Here is a 19,052-nt window from a genome sequence, read left to right as displayed (position 1 = left end):
GGCTCTGTCGGTTAAGCGTCTGCCTTCGGCTCAGGTCATGATCTCAGGGTCCTGGGATCGAACCCCACATCGGGGTCCCTGCTCAGCGGAGTGTATGCTTCTCCCTCTCACTCTCCCTCTGTGCTCTCTCTCAAATAAATAAAATCTTAAAAAAAGAAAAAAAACAGGAAAGAAAGAAAGAAAGAAAGAAAGAAAGAAAGAAAGAGAAAGAAAACAGTTTCTAAAGAACTCTCTACATCTGTTTAGACCCAGAAAAGGTCTGCATAGACCCAATTCTATTCTTACTCTCCACGGTCCCCCCAGACCTTTCCATTCCCAGGCCCAAGCTCAGCTGCCACCTTCATTTCTAAGAGACAAACCCTCTGTTCTGTCGAACCAGACAATCTATCCTGGGGAAGGTGCCATCTGATTTTCCCCATTGCAGTGGCTGGAACTCTTCCCCGGTCCTCACTTACAGTGGTCGGGGCCCCCAGGAAGCATGCTCCGGGTCCCCAGGAAGCACGCTCCGGGTGGCTGTTTGCTGGCTGGAGATGCTGTCAGGACTGGCACCTGTAGAGAGTGGTGAGCAGAGGGTCTGGGATATACTTGCCGTGGACCCTCCTTGGACGGATCTGTGGGCTGGGACCCTTCAGGACTGGCCGGGCTTTAACTCTGCACGACAGACCAGTTATTGGAAGGAGCTGCCTCCAGAAAGGGGGTGTAAATTTGGTGCCGCAGCTCCCTTTGGGAGAGGATAATTCCTGGGAGGTGAGCTGCTGGCCTCCCACACGCCCAGCGGCTGGGGGAGCGAGTGCCTAGGTTCTGCGGATGGGTCTGCACGAGGCACTGTAGCATTTATTACACCTGTGAGATCTCACCCAAACCCCGGTCGGTGGACGCAGGGCCACGCCTGCCCTCCCCATCCTATATGCCTCTAACACAGGATACCGTGTGGCCACACCCACGAGGAATGTGCTCTGGGCTCCCCACCTCCTGTCCTGACACACTCCTGGTTTCCATGCTGTGTTTCCTTTCTGCTCAACTGATACGGGAATTCTTTCCAGGTTCCCTTATCTTCCAGGCTCTTTGCTACCTGCCTCAGACGAGCTCTCACGCCTAACACTTGGCAACCTGTTCTTCTTACTTGGTGATGCACTTTGACTCTCTTTAAGACACAGTATGATGAATTAATGCTACTCGAAACCCATCTAAAATGAACTCATTAGTTGGTTTAGACTAGACGAAGCTGCAGTAAGAAATACACCCTAAAGTTCGGTAGCTCAACACATGGGACTTTATATTCTCCTGGGAGTTGAGCTACGGGGAGACAACTCAGAGGTCCAGGCTGATTGCATTTTGTGACCCGATCATAAGAGGTGGCTCTGTGATCAGTCCGAGAGGGGTGGGCGGGTTAGAGGTCTTGGAAATCTCCTTTGTCTCAGCCCCAAAAGGACACCCCCACCCACAGTCTATTGAACAAAATGAGTCTTATATCGCTGCCTGACTGCAAAGGAGTTTGGAAATGTGGAGACACACGTGGATATTTAGTGAGCGTGCAATGTCTGCCCACAACTACGTCCCCCTCATGTTGAATATAATTTAATCACTCCTTCAGAACGGAAGAAGGCTTTTTAAATTCTGTTGAGCCACAAGGGCCATATTCTATTGATCACTATAGAAAAGCAGTGTAATAAAATGTCGAAAGAAGTCTGAATCTGCCAGGAGCCTTGAGTAATAGCACCGTTTCTGCCCCAAGCTCGCGGTGCTCTTGGGATTGTCAGAGGCCACTTTAAAACTCGGTGTTTCTACGTGTGTGATGAAAAGATCAGACTCAGCCTTCTCTCTGGTCTAAGTGTCTATTCGGAATCTATGGCATTTGCTTCTGAGCCACATAGAAGTACTAGTTAGCGAGAGTCGTAGAAGACGCGATTCATTTACTTCAACAAATCCTCACTGAGTGCCCAGAACTTGTCCGTCTTGAGCTGAGCGTGGTGGTGAGCGGGGCAGAAAATGTCTGTACCTTCTGGAAAGATGCCAAGGAAAAAAGTCTTACTTTGTTATTGGCATAGTAACCTTCTTCTTTATGATAGTGAATCTTAAAAATAAAGCTCCCAGTGATTTCACCTGCAAAAATGAGTTTATTCAGGAAGAGCAGAGAACTGCGATCTGGGACAAGCAGGCTATGGAAAAAACCATAGGCGAGTCCAGCAAACAAAGGAGAGGAATACTTTTACGAAGGAAACCGGGAAGGTGGGGAGGCCGTTATACACGGAAAGTCCACTGGGGAAACTGGGAGCTGGAACACAATGGCCCCTCCTTGGCTGAGCGGTGACAGCTGGAACACAATGGCCCCTCCTTGGCTGAGCGGTGACAGTTTCTCGCTGGCTCGGCTGCTGTCCTAGAGGAGGGGAGCCTTCCTCCCTCCTGTGCGCGTAGTAAAGTAACATCCGCCTGCAAGGTCCCGCTCTTCCTGCCGGATTTACGACTGACCAGGGGTGAAAGGGCCTGAGAGCTCCCTCTGCCAACCTCCTGACGCCCCTTCGGTGAGGTGTCCCCTTATTAATGTGCACACTACTGTTTATTTTACGACCTTCGTATATGGCATTTTTATTTTTGTCATGACACTAAGGCTCTGCACTGTGGTCAGACGTGGGCACCTTTTCGCTGCATGTATCAGTCTGCTAGAGCAGCCGAAACAAAATACCAGGGGCTGGAGGCCTCAGACCACAGAAATGGATCATCTCACAGCTCTGGAGCCAGAAGTCTGAGATTAAGGGGTTGGCAGGGTTGGCTCCTTCTGAGGCTAGGAGAATCTTTCCCAGCCTTCTCCTAGCTTCTGGAACTTGGCTGGCAACCTTTGTCGAGATTCAGTTGGTGGAAGCATCACCCAACCTCTGCCTTTGCGCTCACAGAGCATCCTCCTTATATGTGTGTCTGTCTTCAAACCTATTCTTCTTATAAGTCACACTGGATTAGGGCCCGCTGCCCTCCAGTATGACTTCATCTGAACTGAGGGCGTCGGCAGCAACCTTATTTCCATAGAAGGTCATACCATGAGGTAGTGGTGGTTAGAACTTCACCATAAGAATTTGGAGGCTCGCAAGTCAATCTACAGCAGTGCTCTTAAGTGACAGCAGGGCTGAATTTTTGTCTCCGCCTGTATTCTCTTCTTTGAAGTTTTGTTTTTCTTCCTCAAGCTATTATTCTTCTTGTTTTGACCACTTATTTCATGTGATAGTAATGTAAGCTTGCTTTTTTGCATCTTCCTCCAGCCTGCCTGGGAAAATCGCTGGAGTCTCGCATTTTTTTCTAGCTCCAAGGGTGCTTGCAGGGCTGGGGGCAGGGCCGCCTGAGGACAGCCCCTCTGCATCCTGTCTTATGTGGACGTTCTGTGCAAGGATGGGGTTATTTGGGATATGTAAGCTGGGGAAAAAAGAGGAGGCCTTTAATTTTTTAAAATATTTTATTTATTTATTCATGAGAAACAGCAAGAGAGAGAGAGAGAGAGAGAGAGAGAGGCAGAGGGAGAAGTAGGCTCCCCACTGAGCAGGGAGCCCGATGCGGGACTTGATTCCGGGACCCTGAGACCATGACCTGAGCCAAAGGCAGACGCCCAACCAACTGAGCCACCCAGGCGTCCTGGGGAGGCCTTTAAGAGGCAGGAGGCAGGAGTGCAGACGAGGGAGCTTTCCCAAGAAGCCCTGAGAGTGGCAAAGACTTGGCATTGCCCTGTGCCTCTCAGGCCACCTGGGCCACCTGGGGAGCTGAGCCTGTGAACGAGAAACTGTGGCCAGCCTGCTCAAAAGGGATAGCGTGGCTTGGAGGAGGCTGTCAGAGGACCTGGCCACATGTTGAGGATGAATACAGGTCACATCCCACATCCCCAGAACCATGAAACCCTCCTGATTCTTACGTATCCCAGCCAAGAGAGTCAGTGGCTGGCTACTCTCTGGCAACAAGGAATTGCATCTGAGTTGATTTTATTTTATTTTTGTAAAAAGATTTTAGTTATCCATTTTGAGAGAGAAAGAGGGAGAGAGAGAGGGAGCAGGAGCAGGGGGGAGGAACAGAGGGAGAGGGAGAAGCAGACTCCCCGCTGAGCAGGAAGCCCAGCTGGGGCTCCACCCCAGGACTCTGGGATCAGGAGCGGAGGCAGATGCTTAATTGACTGAATCATCCAGGTGCCCTCAATTGATTTTAAAAATTAAAGAAATGGTGCATTTTCTGTACTTATAGAATGTGTGATTGCAAATTCATACGAACTGTCTAAAATGTTTTTATTTTAAATCATGTGAATCTTGAGCTGCCCCTAATTTCATGTCGAGAGGAGAAACGTGAGAATGGAATTCCATTTCTCCAGTCTCTGGACCACGTATGGTGGCAGCCTGTTCACTGCCCAGCACAGAACCTTGCCTATAGTAGGTCATCAAAACGACACTTGTTCCACGAGCGACTGATGAGTCAAAAACACTTAGGAACAATAGGTATCTTCTAAAATGGGCTTGACATGACAGACCCTTGGGGGGAGACGGCCCCAGGTCATGACCTGTGAAGGCACTGCACTGATGAGTGGACATGACCTTGAGAGACACAGGCGGCTTGTCACTGGAGAGAACTAGGATGGTCGCTCCAAGGCAAAGCTCAGAGGAGATGATTTCACTCTTTATTGGGTGCTTAGCATGCCCAAGGCTGTACGGAGGAAACATAGACAAATGACTTCATCGCTATCCTACGGAATCTTAAGATCTAACAACCAGACAGTAAGTATCCACAACACAAAGTGTGACAGATGCCGTGATCAACACAGAAACACAAGCTCAATGTTCGACAAGTTCAGAGTTCTGGGGATAGGGGAAGAGGCCACGGATTGGGAAGACTTTATAGAAAACACTTGTGTTTGAGATGCATTGGATGCAAATTACATTATCACTGATGGCGTCCTCGTTCCCTGACAATCTCATTAACGAAGACAGAGTGGGAATGAAGTCGTTCCCACAGGTCACTACGGAAGCACGCACCCATCTCGGTTACACACTTGGCAGAGAGCACGGTTCTGCTCCTCAGCACCCTCCCTGCCAGACGCTTCTTCCCAGCTCCTCTGACATGATATCTACGTCCCTGTTTGCCATAGAAATGGTACCCAGTACGGACCATCCAGCACGGAGTACATGGGCTCATTACCATTCCTGGCGGATTTGCAGACATCCATCTATCTGCCCACTCATCCGTAAGTCCTGTCACACCGGGTCCTGCCTCGTGCCACCACCAAAGTCCAGGAGGGGTGCATACATGTTCTGTGAGGCTCTGACCCTACGCAGAGCCACTCTCATCTCCTGTGGGGAGCTTGGAGTAACCAAGTGTCAGGGTTCTTCTCATGTGCCTATTTCTTTCTTTCTTTTTAAAGGATATTTTTATTTATTTGAGAGAGAGAGAGAGTGAGAGCGTGAGCTGGGGTGGGGGGTGGAGAAGTGTGAAGCAGACTCCCTCCTGAGCAGGGAGCCCGATGAGGGACTGGATCCCAGGACCCTGAGATCATGACCTGAGCCGGAGGCAGACACCTCACCAACTGAGCCATCCAGGTCCCCCTCACTGTGCCTTTTTTTGGAATAATGACACTTCTATTAAGAATTTGAGAGGCCTCAGAGGTCAAGTGCCTGTTCATATCTTTGAGGAGGGGAAATATTTACCAGAATAACTTCTCAATGTAGATGAGACAGATTTATGCTTAAAAAAAAAGATGCTACATTGAGAATCTTGTGTAATTGTTTGAAGGAAATGGGAGAAATAAAAGCTAAACACTATGAAGTCCTTATAGTTTGGCGAATCAGTTATTTTGATACCCCTTTGTGCATAATTGACCTATTTAATCTCTCCCAAGATCGTTAGGACACAGGTACTATTATCACCTGCATTTTCCAGCCTCCCCCCCGCCCCCAAATGGAAGCACAAAGAAGTAACTGGTTAAGCGGGTCTGGTAGTTGAAGGCATTAGAATTCAGAGCCCACAGAGGAGGGAATGGTGTTAAGGAAGCTCTCATGGCAGGTTTTTCCATAATTCTGGAGAAAAGAGTCTATGCATTGAAGAAGGCATTGTTTCATACACACCAACAAGTTTTGTTCAGCTATGCGTGCCTGTCAGGCATATAATTTAACACTTGGCGAACTTGTAGCTACTAAAGGGAGTGGCAAAAATAAATCTTGCAGGAATTCTGCCTTCAACGGTCTTCGACTGCAAGGAGCCAGAAACTCTAAGAATAGGAGGTGGATTGCTATGCCTGGATCTCGGGTATCCGACCGTCCAGGTTGGCTCTCCTCCATCCATCAAAGCAACCAGGTAGTGGGATGGAAAGACATCGCCGTGACGCCTTGACAGCAAGGTCCTCAGACGGCAGGGATAGGGCTGAGCTTGTGCGGGCTCCGGTCTGGCCTGGGGCCGCCTGGGACTCGAGCCCGGGCCGGGCTGCCCAGCCCAGGGCTCTCCCATCACCCGGCTGAGGCTCCAGGGGGTCACCCGCTTCCTTCCCAGCTGGCTGACGCTTCCCCAACCCCGAGGTCGGCGGGGTGGAGTTCCGGCGGCCGCAGGCGAGGCGGGACCCCACAGTTCCCGGGGAGCCGCGGGTAGAGGCGCCGCCCAGGGCGGGCGGAGGGCGGAGGGCGGGCACGCGGCGGGCGGCAGGGGGCGCTGCGCGGCGGGCGGGGGCGCGGGCCGAGGCTGGGCGCCCGCGTCTTTGTGCGGCTCGCCGCCGCCCACTCTCCCCCCGCCGGCGGTGCGCCCCGCTGGAGGGCGGGCAGGGGATAAAGGGCGGCTCAGGCGGGCGCGGGCACGGGAGAGCGCACCCCGCACGCGGCCCCGGACACCCGGCCTGGGCGCAGCGCTCGGAGCCCCGCCCGCGGCCAAACGGGAGCGGAGGCCCCCGGAGCCCCGGCCGCGCGGGACCAGGTGGGTGACGCGCGTCGCTTTGTGTCGGCATCGCGGGAGCGGGGCGCGGCCGAGGGGGACGGAGGGATGTGGCCGCGCGGGGCGGGCCCGGCCGGGGTCCCGGGCGCTGGGGTCGGGGCGGGGACGCGCCGGCTCCCAGCCGAGGGCGCCACCCCGGCCCGGCCCTGCCCCTCGGTGGCCCCAGCGGCGCGGCCACTTGGGAAGCTCGGGTCCCGCGCCGCCCCCGGGCCGGGAGCCGCTCTGCAGCGGTGCGTCCCTGGAGCCCCGGCCGGGCGGGCGGGGGCGTCTCTCGGGCGGGGGGCGGCCGCAGGCCGCGGGCCCCTGGGTCTGGCGAGCGCGAACCGCCTGGGCGCGGGAGGCGGCGGGAAGGTCAGCCGCGGGAGGCGGCCGGGTGCCGCGCGTCCCCCGCTTTCCCCGTCCCCGCACCCGGGTGGCCGCGGCCGCTGCCCTCCTTCGGAGCCCTCCGCTCCTGGGGGTATCGGCACTCCGCCCTCCGGCCGTGGCTCCCCAGTGCCCCGGCACCGTCCTGGGCGCCGAGCTCTGGTCACTTAGGCAAGGCTCTGGTCACGGGGAGGAAGGGGCTACTTATTGTACCTTAATGACCTCCATAGTCAGGTCTAGGATGGTCACTTCGAAAGTTCTCTCTGCCTTTCTTTCCAGTGAATAAAAAAAATTGTCCAACAAATACCCTGTGCTTGTTTTGTGCCAGGCGGAAGTCTGGGTAACGGAATAGGGTTAGAGAAAGCCCCCTGAGAATATCCGGAGCAGGGGCTGCTGCCCTGGGGGAGGGGTGTCTGGCCCCTGCACTGGGAAGACCGCTGACTTGGACACATTGCAGTCAACTGTTCTGGCAAGGAAGCTGTTTCGTGGGAGTGGGGCCTGGGGAGCGGTAAGGACACATTGTAGTGAATGGGGTGGGGTGTGCGGGGTGCCCCCGGGGAGACATGAGCGCGTGGAGGAGCTGTGTTCTGAAGTCAAGGGTAGGGCACAAAGTAAATTCTTGCAGATGCCTGTGGAGCAGGAGTCCCCTGGAGGGAGAGGAGGGTCCGGGCTGCTTTGTGAGGGAGGGCTGTTGAGTCAAAGCTGGAAGGTGGGGCAGGTGCCGTGTGCTGGAAAGGGCATGTGGTGGGAGGGACCTGCTTGGCCGAGCAAGGGGATGGGAGCACAAGGTGTGTGCAGGCCGGAGACCTTACCCGTGGGACTGAGCTTCCCTTCCCCAGTACTGAGATGAGGGACCTGGTCCTTTGTGGTTTTCTAGTGACTTTATAATTTTGGTTTTATTATTTTGTAAAGAGTGCGTAGGAAATCTGAGTGGAGAGGTTAGATGGGGACAAATCATGGTCTTTGAACTGCAGCCGAGTTCGGTCTTGATCCAATGGCAGTGGGAGCCCTTGATGGTTTTGGAGGAGGAGGAGACTGAGTGAGTGAATCCTGCTTTGTGTCATGAAGGAGTTGTTGTGCACTGTGCTGAGTGCTACCTCTAGAATCCGACCCCCATCCCCCACCGCCCACCTACTGGGACATGAGTGTCCCCCTGTACCACTTATCAGAGGTCAGGCATGGCTTGCACACCTCAAGAGAAAATGGGATGCAAATAACCTAATTTTAATGGGATGGGAATTTTCCAGATCCAGCACAATTGGAGTTAGGAAGTTTACATGTTTTAAGGGGCCCTGATTCTAATGCCAGTAGCCCCAGAGAACTAAGGAACGAGGGGTGAACTCAGATGCTGGGGGGTGGGGCTGTACCCACAGGCGGTACATGGATGGAAGAGCGCTTTGAGGTACGTGTGTTTTATAAGCATATTCAGTGCCCCTGGTTTGACAGGGTGTCATTCCTGCATCCAGATCCGCACTAGAGCACGGTGCTTCTCTTGTGGACTTGCTGTGGTTTGGGACTTGGAAGGGACCCCACACACTCTTCCGTTGAAGCTGCTGACGTTTAGCGGGTGAACTTGGGGCTCAGCCAGAAGCTGGGAGCCACGTCGCTTGTTTTTCCCATTGTGGTTCATAATTTGGCCCTGCTGCCTTCTTTTGTTCAAATCTCTCCTCCTCTTGAGAGCCTTTCTCTCTGGTGGTAGAGACAGGAGGAGGCCTGTCCTTGCAGACTGAGAATCCCAGGGCTAGATGATCGCTGCACATTCCTAGCCCAGCTGCTCATTGGGACTCGGAGAGGAGAGAGGTCAGGGACCCCAGCCTGGGGACCGCCACACGGGGCTGTGGCTGGCTGGGCCCGGCATCAACGCAACTGCCTGCTGTTCTGTCTCCTGCTCTGCACTTGGGCCAGGGAGAATGGGGACACGTCAGCTGCTCTAGGGATCGGGTGGTCTGGAGCCACTCAGGGGGATACTGAGGCCTCCGACGCTTAGCAGGGCATCTGACCAAGCAAGGACCACCCCTGCCCCCGGATCTCTGGGCATGGCGTATCAGAGGGAGCCAAGAGGCTCGAGCAGAATGGATTGCTTCTGAGGATGATGGACCCTCTCCGTAGTCACTTGGGAGGCTTCCTACTGTGGCGATCCAAGAACTAAGTTGAAGGTGTCTTTCCTTAGGACTAGGAAAGTCATTTAGGGTAATCAGTCTCACACCAGCTTCCCCAGTCCTTTGTTTCTGCGTTGCTGACACACATGAATAGCTTTTCTTAATTAGCTGAAGACATTAAATTGCACCGACTGTTCACCTACCTGCTGGGGACGAGTCCGGAAGGACAGAGCTTGTACCACCTCCTGCCCCAGCTGTGTGACTGAGGGCAAGGGTCTTGGCGTTCTCACGTGGCCCCAGTTCCTTCCACTGTAAAACTCAGGTGTGGGCCGAGATGATTTCCAAGATCCAGAAATAACAATGTCCGCCTTAAAGGTGATTTCCGGGAGAAGCCGCACTGCGGGATAACTCACCAAACACTACCGATTTTAAGGATTTTTTTGAGAAGAATGGCTTTGCCTACAAAGGATGTGTTGAGAGATAGGCTTTGGAGGGGGTGGTTCTCGGCGACGAGAGTGTCCATCTTCCTTCACTCCTGGAATCTGAAACCTGAATTGGCACGTAGTTCCTCAGTGGCCTGGACCCGGAGAGCAGGGCTTCCTCTGAGGAGTAAGTTGACAGGTGGATGAGATGTTGCAGAGAAAAATCAGCCCCCTGCATGGCGGGAAGTAGTGTGTCAGCCAGCATTTTAGAGTTCACCGGGTGTGTGCCGCAGGAGAGAGCGGACACAGTGGTCAGTCAGGTAGCAGGCCCTGTGGCCCGATGGGGCCCTAGCCGTGGACCCAGTTCTCCAGGACAGGCCCTGCTACTGTCCCCACCGTGCAGAGGACGGAGGTGAAGCAGGCAGTGGTTGGGTTGTCCACGGCCATGCACATGGTAAATATTGAAGCCCGTGCAGGACTCTGAGTCCTCAGAAAAGGATATATTCTGTGACCTTGGGGCCGCCACAGTCTGGGGGTGGAAGCCAGCATGCTTGCAGACTGTTCTAACAGTGGGGTTGGTGTGCTGAGTGCAGCGGGGCGTGGGGAGGGGTGTGCCTGTTGGAGCCGGCGATGCCAGGGACTTGAAGGATGAATCCAGTTAGCCGGGCCACATTGGAGGGTCAAGGTCAGATTCTGGGCCTGGGAATAGCAAGCAATGGCCGGGGTGGGCTGGGAGCTTAGAGCCGGTTGTGCTGCTAGGGTCCTGTTCTCCAGGAGGCTAGCTGCCTCTGAACGCTGTTCAAACCAAGATTCCCGGGTGTAGACAGTTGCTTTTGTGGCTGGTGTCTTTTAGAAGTGTGGGATTTTCCTTGTTTCGTTTTGCAGCCTCTGTGCCTCCATTTCCCTCCCCCCCCCCCCCCCCCCAGTCTGCTTGCTGGAGGAGATTTGCTTCAGAGAAGGTGAGCAGAGCGATGGCAGCAGCCATCGTTTTTACAATCCAGGAACCTGCCCTCTTGTCTTCAGGGCCCCCTGAGCAAGGCCGCTGTGATTGCCCTGGTCGTTCGCGGCCTGTGGCCTGCTGTTGAGAACCTCGGAGCTGGGAGTCAGCCGCAGCAGAGGACGGGGCAGCTGCAGGCTCCCGTAGCTTCTGCCCCAACTGGTACAGCTCTGTGGGCGGGAGCCTGCGCCCAGACCCAGTAGAACAGAGGGGAGCTTCGAGACCCACAAAGTTCGTATTGGCCGTGTCTCTAGTAGGGTTATTGGTTAAGCAGGGTTTTGTGTCTGTGTTCGGAATGCCTCCTACTTAGTGATTTTCTTTGGACCTTTTTGGCTGCCAAAGGGTCAGTTTCCAAGCAGTTTTGACTTTGGGGAAGGCTGCATTTTAAGGTTTTCTGGAGGGAGGTGGGCCTGTGCAGGCTGCATCAACCATGGAGAGAATGCCTCCCGGACTCTACTGACCTCCCGCTGGCCTGTGCACAGTGAGGGAGCCCTTCCTCCATGGTCTGTGTGCCTCTGGACATGAGTTAACCAGCTAGTGATGGGGTGGGCTGTGAGCCTCCCTACCTGCCCTCAGTGGCTGGCTTGTCGGCAGGCAGGCTCTCCTCCTCCCATCACTTGCCCTTCCCCGCCGCCCCCTTCCCCGTCAGGCTTGCCTGTGTCCTCTGCAGGAAGGACAACCTGCTGGTCGGAGAGGCTCTCCCTCTCCCCCGGCTTGTGGGTGATGGGAAGTGTCCCCTTCCCAGAAACGTGCAGACCTCTGCGTAAGGCACCTGCTTCTTCCTTGAGGTAAAATGTTCTCTTAAACAGGTGTTCTGAAGCTAGATTCAACACAGGAATTTTTTTACTTTCTTGGGAAGCTTTGTGTCGACCCCACTGGGGTCCCTCATCATCTCTCCATGGACCTCTTGTCACTTGGCTGCTGGGACACCCTCAGCTACCCTATTGCTTGTTGAGTAATGAGTGTGCCCCTTGGTTGAGCCCTTGGGATTCTTCACCGCTTGGCCCCAGCCCGTCTCTCCAGGGCTGTTCTCCCAGCAGCCTCCAGACAGGGGCCCTGGGGCATTCTCCTGCCGTCTCCACGTGCCCCCTTCCTAGCGGTCCTTCCAGGTGCAGAACACGTATTGCTTTCTTCTGAAAGATGTAGAATCATTAACGTGGGGATTGTGGGGGGTCCACTTCCCAGATGCTGGCATCTTGCAGATGGGACACTGGAGGTATACAGAGCACAGGACCAAAGTGCAGGCCCCTTCCCTCCAAGCCCTGGCTCACTCTCTCCTGTCTGCAGGCCAAAACGTTCTCTCCTCCAGCTCCTTCCTTGGCAACTTTTCCTTCAGAATCTGAGATTGCACTTAAACTCTGTCATCTGATCTTAAGTGATGTATGTCACTGTCTGATTTCCTCTGCTAAATCATGAGCCCTATAAGGTAAGAAGTTACTCATTTCTGCATTACCTTAGCGCGTATTGTGCACTTTCTAAGCACATTTCTGTTAAGTGATTGAATACAAGATCGAGAAAGCTGGCTTACAAGGGAAACGAAGAAATGGGATTCCAGTTTACGTTCTGTCCTCCAGCGTGATCCGAGCAAATTGAGAGATCTGGGTTTTCTCCTTTGGGGGGTGAGTCCACTGAGCAGCGCACCGCAGGACTGTAAGACGCTGAGCACAGAGCTGGTGGGAGGGTCCGTTTGGGTTGGAGGCTGCAGGCTGGAGCGCAGCCCTGTGGGTCAGGGGTGCAGGGCAGAAGGCCCTGCCAGTCCCGGGCCCCGTGGTTGTGTGGGCAGCAGACCTCGTCAGTTCCAGGGTCAGACAAGAGCTTTGGGCTGCCTGGAGGCGGCCGTGTACCCTGGGGCACTCTGTGATGCTGGGGGAAGATGAGGCCCAAGTGGGCCTTGCTCTTCCGATGTGCACAAGGACCATGGTGTGCGACTCCTAGTGTGTGTAACGGGAACTCTGGAGATGGGCGTGAATAAGTACAGACTTGCAGGGCCTGGATAGCGTTGAAGAGGCAGCTCTGGGCTGGCGTGCCAGGAGGCCCAAGATACGGGGCCAAGTGGGATCTGTGCTTGAGGATACGGAGTCCGGGCTGTTGGTCAGGCCCTGCCGGGCAGGAGAGGGAGGTGAGTTCCATCGGCCTTAGGAGTTTGGATTTTTCCAGCGGGAGACTGAGGTGCTCTGGGTAAAGAGGTGGTTGGGGTTCCTAGAAAGAGTGTTTGTCAGGTAGACGCACTTTGCCCATTGATGCACATGGTTCTTCCCACTGAGGAACTGAAGCGTGTCAGCTGCAAAGATCTTAGAGCGTGTGTGCGGAATAACTCATAGGATCCAGAGTATTCTCTGTTTCTTGAGTGCCTTACGCTCTCCTTTGGTCTGTGGTTCCAGTTTCCATTGAAAAGCATCACACAGGGTGTGTGTTCCAGAAGGAAGCTTTGCTTCGTGAAGTGTGAAGTCTTGGGGGGCCCCCGGGGGCCCCTGTTTGTGAAACAAACAGTCCCGGAAAGTAATTTTTCCTGACGCCCCCATTGCCGCACAGTACCCCTAGGTAGCACACACAGCGGTGGGCGGGAGTCCTAGGACAATGGAATAGAAAGGGCTTCCAGAAGACTTTCAGAGCTGGCACCTTGGGATGGGAATTTTTTGGCTACAACCGTGTCTCCTTCTCCCTAATCGCTTGGCAGGCACGGCGGTCCCAGTGCCTGGTGTGGATGAGACAGAGCTGGCGCTCTGCTGAGATCACAGTCACTTCTTTCTTCTTTATGTCTCAATGAAGCGTTAGCCACAGGCCCTGGGAACCGAGACAGTGCGGTTATGGGAGGCCACGGCGTGGCGGATAGGGCCGACGGAGCAGAGAAAAGAAGAGAAAAGGTGTCTGTATTCCCTCAGCTTATGGGGCCCTAAGAACCCGCCTCTGTGTCGGGGTGTGGTCTCCTCCTGCCAGGCCTGGGCACTGACGTCTTCCTGACTCCCCTCTGTCCACGTGCATGGGGGCTGTGTCTACACTAGCGGGCGTCCCCCAAACCTCATCCCCAGTGTGATGTGTGAGGAGGTGGGGCCTTCGGGAGGCGCTTAGGTCATGAGTGGGGAGCACTCATGAATGGGATCAGTGCCCTAACAAACAGACCCCAGAGAGCCCCCCGGCCCCTGCTGCCGTGAGGACACAGTGAGTGCATGGCTGACTGGACCTGTCAGCACCTTGATCTGGGCCTGCCGGCCTCCGCCACTGTGAGAAATCCATGTGTGTTGTTTTCAGGCCACCCGTCTCTGGGACTGGGACTGTGGTGGTTGGAATGCACGAAGGTGGGCAGCCGCGGCTAGTCACCGGTCCGCCGGGGTTGGGCCTACTCTGTCGGCACACGTTCTCGTGATCGCCTACAAAGACCCTGAGGCGGTTGCATTCACAGATGCGGGGGTTAGGAGGCCAGCTTATCTTTTGGGGACGCAGTTCGACCTGTATAACACATTAATTGTATGTCTTTTTCCCGTATGTTTGGCTCACGAGCAAGGACTTAGAGAAGCGGGTTCCTGTTTCCTCCGCGGCGAAGGGAGGGGTGGTTGGTGGCACAGGCGCTGTCCTGCTCTGTGCTGCTCACGAGAACCAGGTTCTGCTCTTTGGCTTCTCTGTCCTCGGCATGTCGCCCTCTGTCCTGCTGGGCGCCCCGGGGTCCTGATGGCTCAGCACCGCTGCCAGCTCCCTTTCCGTGTTTAGGTGGCGGGAGAGGTGGGACAGTTGGGCTGCATCTGTCCTTTCTGTCCCAGAAGAGCGGGCTTTTCAGAAAGCACGGCGGCTGCCTCTCTGCGTGTCCCGGTGAACCGGGCTGCCCAGCACTCGGGGAAGCTGGGGAAGCGAGAGGCCGCGGGGGCCAGGAGGACCGTCCTTGAGCGGACTGGACAGCACAGGGCACGAAGCCCGCTGCCCGTGTGGTGCGTGGCCAGACTGTGCTGCCGTCAACTGCCCTTGCTCGTCTCACCCGCTCTTCTTGGAAAGGCAGGAGTCCAACAGGCTGAGGTCCGGACCGGTGCGCACATGGCTTCGTGGTCTGGGTGTCTTACCAACGTGGCACGAGCGCATCGGAGCCTTGCCTGAATGTTGGCCGTGTCGGGCGTGGCGGGAGCAGGAAATCACTGACTGTCGTGTTCATCTCTGTGCCCCTTAGCGGCTGGCCCGGAGTAGGTGCTCCATAAGTATTTGTTGAACTGAATAGGCCTCTTTTCCCTTCAGAGACACTTGGGTCCAGAAGCAGTCTCGTCCGATCCTCCATTCCTTCTTTTGTTCTTTTGCCCATTCATCCGGCAAACCTCCTTGGTTCCAAGACAGATGAAGGGATGCGCAGTGAGGGCCAGGACAAGGCTTGAGGGAGGGAAGGGGGCTGGGGAGGCCTTTCCAGAACAAGACAGGGTACAGTATTCTGTAATCAGCAGGCAGTATGACCCTCTTAAACTTTTAGAATTTTGTAAATTCCAGTTTCGCTCCAGAAAAACAGATGGTTGGGACACACCGGAGTTCCTTACCCTCTGGCAATGTCGCTCACCCTCCACTTTCCCTATTTGTGAAATAGCTCAAAACTTAGGGTGCATACTTTTTTTTTTTTTTTTAATGCTGAATAAATATTCACTGAGTCCTCATCCAGGTACTGGGCTCTGGAATATGCAAACGTGAGCACGTCTCAGAAGGGAATGTTTTCAGTCTGTTCTTAAATGAACATTCCCATATCAGCTGAGTGGCCAGGGGGACAGTTCTTATCTGTTAATACTTTAATCACTCCCACGACTCCTCCTCCTTTGGCTCAATGCCCTGCTTCCTTGACGGTGACCTTGTTTTCTTTCAGTTCCTGGCCACGTGCAAGCTTGTGGGCACAGGCTTTCTCTGGGGACCAGCCCGGGACCAGCTTGGGCTGTGTCCTTCCAGCCTGGCAGAGAAAGCTGCTGTCTAGAAGATTGGGTTTATCTGGGGAGGGCAGGACCTCTTCCCGGTGCGGCATAGGCAAAGCAGAGTGGACGGGCAGAGGGAGAGAGCGCGGAGGGCTGGGCCGTCCAGCCAGTAGCCGCTGGCTCCCTGGGCTCCGGAGCCCTTGGACTGCGGCCAGTCCCAGGGAGCTGTACTGTGCGTGTGGAAAGCACACCAGGTTTCCAGGATCTAGTGTGAAACGCAGACTATCTCAGTAATAACTTTTGTATTGCTTGCATGTTGACGTGATTTTATTTATTTAAATAAAATGTTACTAACATTAATTTCCCTTGCATATTTTTACTTTTTAAAGAAATGTGGCAGGAGCTCCTGGGTGGCACCGTCGGTTAAGCTTCCAACTCTTGATTTTGGCTCAGGTCACAATCTCAGGGTCGTGAGATCCAGCCCTGTGTCGGGCTCCCTGCTTAATGGGGGGAATGGGGAGTCTGCTTGAGATTTTCTCTCTCCCTCTGCTCCTCCCCTTGCTCTCTCTCTCTCAAATAAGTAAATCTTTAAAAAAAAATTTTTTTAGGGGCGCCTGGGTGGCACAGAGGTTAAGCGTCTGCCTTCGGCTCAGGGCGTGATCCCGGCGTTCCGGGATAGAGCCCCACATCAGGCTCCTCCGCTGTGAGCCTGCTTCTTCCTCTCCCACTCCCCCTGCTTGTGTTCCCTCTCTCGCTGGCTGTCTCTCTCTCTGTCAAATAAATAAATAAAATCTTTAAAAAAAATTTTTTTTTAAATGTGCCAGAAAATGTAAAAATCACAGATGCGGCTCACATTATATCTCCTTGCTGTATCTGTTTCTTTGCCATAATGCTGGTCTGGAGGGCCTGGGCCTAGCATGTTTCTTTGGGGGTTCACAGGGCTTTCGAGCAGCTGCGCCCCTGTGTAGAGGGCCCAAGCGGGTGTGCGCGTGCTGGGACTGGGGTCACCCACTGGTGGGCCGCCCAGTGGGCCGTGTTCTCGTTGTCACTCTGCACCGACAGCGTCTGGAATTTAGCCCTGGATGCTTGAGATTCCTGCTGACATGCCCCATGTGTGCACCCTCTTCTCTGCAGCCTGTATTGTTTGGGGTATTTGGGGTCAACTCTTCAAGGGACTGAGCTCAATTCAGTATCAGTTCAGATGCAAATATCCTTGGACTGTGTTTTTTCCAGTGTATAAAATGAGGAGGTTGGGTTGGACAAACCCAACACTTTGCTTTTTGAATTTTGCCTCGACTCTCACCTTGGCATCAGGCTAATTGCTACAGGTCCTCCTAATTTTGCCCCTCTAGGGTCCCCGTGTCTCTCTCCCAGCCCCCGCTGTGTTTTTCCAGTACACTGACACTCTCCCCACCAGCCTAACAGGATCGAGGGAAGGGTGCCCACCGCCTGTCCTGCACCTTCGGGCCCAGTGAGGGCTGGTGGAGAGGGTGCCTTCCTCGTTGAACCCCAGCTTTTATAGCTGCTCCGTGTTTTCTTCTGCTTCTTGGAAGCCTGTGCCTTTTGCTGGCCGGTTCCATTCTCTGGCCTGTTGTCCCTGGCTGGCTGCATTTCCGGCTGTCACCTGACATGCCCCCGTGTCCAGGGCATCCCAGGGTACTCCCCGCCCCCGCATCACCTGCTTTTCCCTGCATCCCTGCTGCCTTCTCTGCCAAGCATCCTGCCAGTCCCCCTCCTGCCACTTCCTGGGAGCGCCACGTGGCCCCTTGGGCCTCACGGTGGCCCTGAGCTGCTCTGGCATTTTGTGGGTGATGTGGCGCGGAGACAGCGTCCTTTTACTCGCCGGACACAGTAGGCACCGAGCCTCCGGCCTATGAGCTTTGCAAAATGAAATCTTTTTAAATCTTGGAAACCAATATTAGCTCCAAAGTGTTAAAAAAAAAAAAAGCCAAACTGCAGAATCGATGTTGACACACGTGTCTTATTATGTCAACAAACGATAACTGCCATTTAGTCAAGAGAAACTCAAGGCACAATTTTATAGAAATTATGTTTAACCTGAAACAAGGACACTATTTACTGGGAAGTAACATCCCTGACCTAGGTACTGCCCTTCGTGCTTCTCTCCTCTTTCCAGCTCTCCTGGGTGGTAGAGCGGGGACTCAGATGTCCGTGTTTATTTGTCACACTTTCTTGGGGTGCATTGCGGCAGGCTGGGCTCCTGGAGGAAGGGCATGTCTTACTCCTGTCCCCAGCACAGGACCTGGTACACTCAGCTTCAGGCTTTTAAACTTTTAACTCAACTCAATCCATCAAATAAATAAATAAATAAATAAATAAAGGACCTTCAGATCTGCCTGAAGGTTTATGCATTCTTCTTTCTGAAGCATCCCCACAGGGTGGTTTTTAAACCCAATGGCATCTATGAGCTGATTCCAAGTGGCAAACACCCTTAACTGAGCTGCTAACAAGAATAATCATCTGGAAGCTGCAAACGTCGTTCATATGATTTTAGTTTAGATTATATATGGATCTTTCCCTGTATGGACCCTGTATGTTATCTTTACCATACTGTTTATCTAGAAGTTAGTCTGGTTACAATATAACTACCATTACGTGATAATAAAGACCTTGGTTAGTAAGAAAGATTGTTTTGGTAAACATGAACTTGTTATTTAAAAGGATTTCTAAGAGGAATTAGGTAAGAGGAACATTGGCAATATGATGAAGTGGGCTCCGTCAGAGCAGGAAGTGGTTAAGTATAAATCATGTCGGCTCAGCAGGAGGAATGCATTTCTAGGCCCAACCGGGGTTGGGGGGAGGGGAAGGGATGGCTTGAGGATAAATGCTTGATTTTTATTTGCAACCACAAATACTTCGGACAGTGCACTTTGGGGAAGCTAGCTCAAGGAAATGATACTAATGTGGGGAAAAAAAAGGGAATCTTTGTGCACAAATGCTTCTCGTGTGTGTGTGTGTGTGTGTGTGTGTGTGTGTGTGTGTTTAATAGCAGTCCCAAATGGAAAACATCTAAGTTTGGTTAAGTAAATATGCTGCTCTAATTAGACAAGATTTTTGGAGATTGTGGACATGGGAAAATGTTTATATAATATATCATGAAGGGAAAACAACTGTGAGACCCAGTTGCCATGTACAATGTGGTTCAAACCTGGAAAATATGCGAGGAAAGGGATCGTAAATCGTAAGGATTGTGGCATTTTCTATTATTTATTATTATTATTATTTTTTTTTTTTGAGAGGGACAGGGAGAGAGAGAGGAGGGACGGAGGGAGAAGGAGAGAGAGACTCTTATGCAGGTTCTAGGCCCAGGATGGAGCCAACGTGGGGCTCAATCCCCTGATCCTGA

At 53.5% G+C, this 19,052-nt stretch overlaps 1 protein-coding gene across 3 annotated transcripts in view; it reads left to right on the top strand.

The window, feature by feature from the left end:
- Nucleotides 1-6,675: 6,675 nt before the first annotated feature.
- The window catches only part of RNF144A (ring finger protein 144A), a 116,347-nt gene continuing 103,970 nt past the window's right edge, over nucleotides 6,676-19,052 (top strand). For 2 of the 3 annotated variants that reach the window (XM_026518331.4, XM_026518307.4), the window contains exon 1: nucleotides 6,676-6,918. The gene's annotated coding sequence lies outside the window, so the exon portion shown is untranslated. Of the gene's footprint in view, nucleotides 6,919-7,343; nucleotides 7,808-19,052 lie in introns of those variants that run through there. The other variant, XM_057308978.1, reaches the window with a different exon arrangement.

This window comes from Ursus arctos, unplaced genomic scaffold, assembly GCF_023065955.2.
Source record: "Ursus arctos isolate Adak ecotype North America unplaced genomic scaffold, UrsArc2.0 scaffold_8, whole genome shotgun sequence".
In the NCBI taxonomy this organism is placed as follows: domain Eukaryota; kingdom Metazoa; phylum Chordata; class Mammalia; order Carnivora; family Ursidae; genus Ursus; species Ursus arctos.
Note: the sequence above shows the minus strand (reverse complement) of the source record. Positions and strands in the feature narration are given on the sequence as shown.